Source organism: Anneissia japonica, unplaced genomic scaffold (genome assembly GCF_011630105.1).
Source record: "Anneissia japonica isolate Jap-2015-1 unplaced genomic scaffold, ASM1163010v1 scaffold4024_len430915_cov183, whole genome shotgun sequence".
NCBI lineage: Eukaryota > Metazoa > Echinodermata > Crinoidea > Comatulida > Comatulidae > Anneissia > Anneissia japonica.
In genome coordinates, this window is record NW_022726558.1 from 301075 (window position 1) to 301304 (window position 230).

Below are 230 nucleotides of genomic sequence, written 5' to 3' on the forward strand. Positions count from 1 at the left end.
ATTTACCCCCCCCCCAGAAAATATATCCTAGAGCCGCCACTGAGTACATAATGTTGTACACCAGAATACATCGTAGATTTTACTAAAAATTGTATGTATTATGTCGACTTGTCAAGATAATCTATCTCGCCATGACAACATACAATTTTTATTATGTCGACTTGTCAAGAAAATCTATCTCGCCATGACAACATACAACTTTTATTATGTCGACTTGTCAAGATAACCTA

General features: G+C 35.2%; 1 protein-coding gene across 4 annotated transcripts in view; it reads right to left on the bottom strand.

Annotated features, from left to right (window-relative positions):
• Positions 1-230, bottom strand: part of LOC117113284 (acyl-coenzyme A synthetase ACSM3, mitochondrial-like) — a 41063-nt gene that overhangs the window by 5748 nt on the left and 35085 nt on the right. The window lies entirely within an intron of this gene.